The sequence below is a fragment of the Euprymna scolopes genome, chromosome 16 (assembly GCF_053919585.1).
Source record: "Euprymna scolopes isolate OS-2025 chromosome 16, ASM5391958v1, whole genome shotgun sequence".
Lineage (NCBI taxonomy): Eukaryota > Metazoa > Mollusca > Cephalopoda > Sepiida > Sepiolidae > Euprymna > Euprymna scolopes.
The window spans coordinates 94,022,289-94,023,848 of NC_136497.1; the positions used below are offsets into that span (position 1 = coordinate 94,022,289).

At 35.2% G+C, this 1,560-nt stretch overlaps 1 pseudogene; it reads right to left on the minus strand.

The window, feature by feature from the left end:
* Nucleotides 1–1,192: 1,192 nt before the first annotated feature.
* Nucleotides 1,193–1,339, minus strand: LOC145296544 (U2 spliceosomal RNA; annotated as a pseudogene).
* Nucleotides 1,340–1,560: the final 221 nt, after the last annotated feature.

Genomic DNA, 1,560 nt, shown 5'->3' on the forward strand with positions numbered 1-1,560 from the left:
CCACAGCTAAATATATACATGAGATAATATAATGTCTAAATAGTAAACTGTTTCAGCCTTTTCCGGGACTGACTTCATATCCCCCATCCCACTGTTAAAAATATACATGAAATAAAGCAATGTTTAAATCGTAAACTTTTTCAGCCATTTCCGGGACTGACTTCTTATCTCCCATCCTACTGTTAAAAATATACATTAAACAAAGTAATGTCTAAAATGTAAATGGTTGCAGCCATTTCTGGGACCGACTTCATATCCCCCACCCCACTGTTAAAATATAAATTAAATAAAATAATGTTTAATGCGTAAACGATTCAGCCATTTCCAGGACTGATTTTATATCCCCCACCCCACTATTAAAAATATACATGAAATAAAGTAATGTTTAAATTGCAAACGGTTTAAGTCATTTCCAGGACTGACTTCATATCCCGCATTCCACTGTTTAAAATATACTTGAAATGAAGTAATGTTTAAATCATAAACTGCTTCAGCAGCTTTTCGAAATTAATGCATAAAAACATTTACACGGTTGGGGATTAGGCAAACATTGCTTCAACATGAATTTCTGAGTGAAGTATCAGTCTCAACATTCCAGTGACTTAAATCCCCCTTTTTTGGTCTTGGTTAATGGAGGAGAAATCCTTCATTACTGATACAATTTTTATTTTTGTTACTGACTAGAGTCCCCTTTTGGGGAACTGCTTTCCCACAAATTTTTAACCAACCTCATGTTCTACTCTGCCCTTGTGGGTAGGCAAGTAAACAAAAAAAAAAAATAATAATCAGAAGGGGACATTTTCCGGGGTATTTTATAATTACTCAGAAGAGACATTTCCAGTGCATTTTATAATTAATCAGAAGGGACATTTCCAGGGCATTTTGTAATTAAATCAGAAATTACTTTTCCCAGTTACTTTTGTAATATTACAACTTTGTTACATTTAATATAGTATCTATTTATAATGCCTCCCCACGGAAGAGATTTAGACGCCAGGGGCGTTTTTCAACGGTGGGAAAAAGAACAAAAAATTGTCTTAGTCGTAAAGAATTTCTCCTCCACTAAGAGAGAAGAAGAAATTGAAATGTAGCATCTGAAGAACAGATGGTATTTATTTGCTCCCCCACTGAGCAAATTAGGCACAAGGCCGTTTTTAATGTGAGGTAAAAACCAGCTCCCCTAAAAGTAGGCAAAAAGGGGGCACTCTGGTTACCAAAAATAATAATTGTCCCAGTATAGAGGGTTTCCCCTCCACTGACCGGCACAAACCATCTTAAGTGCAGCATCTGCCGGAACAGATACTACACTTTGATCTTGGCCAAAAGGCCAAGAAGAACAAATCATTTTTATTAGCTTTGCCTCAACAGTGACACCATTTTTTTTTGTTTTATTAGGAAATTGGAATATTCCACTTTTCTTTTTAAGGGGTGACAAGGTTTATTTGGAATATTTCACTTTCCTTTTTTTAGGGATGCACAGCATGATAACGGCCAAAGCGAATTATAATATTAATATAAAGATAAGAAATGGAATTTCATAACAATTAAACGACCCGGATG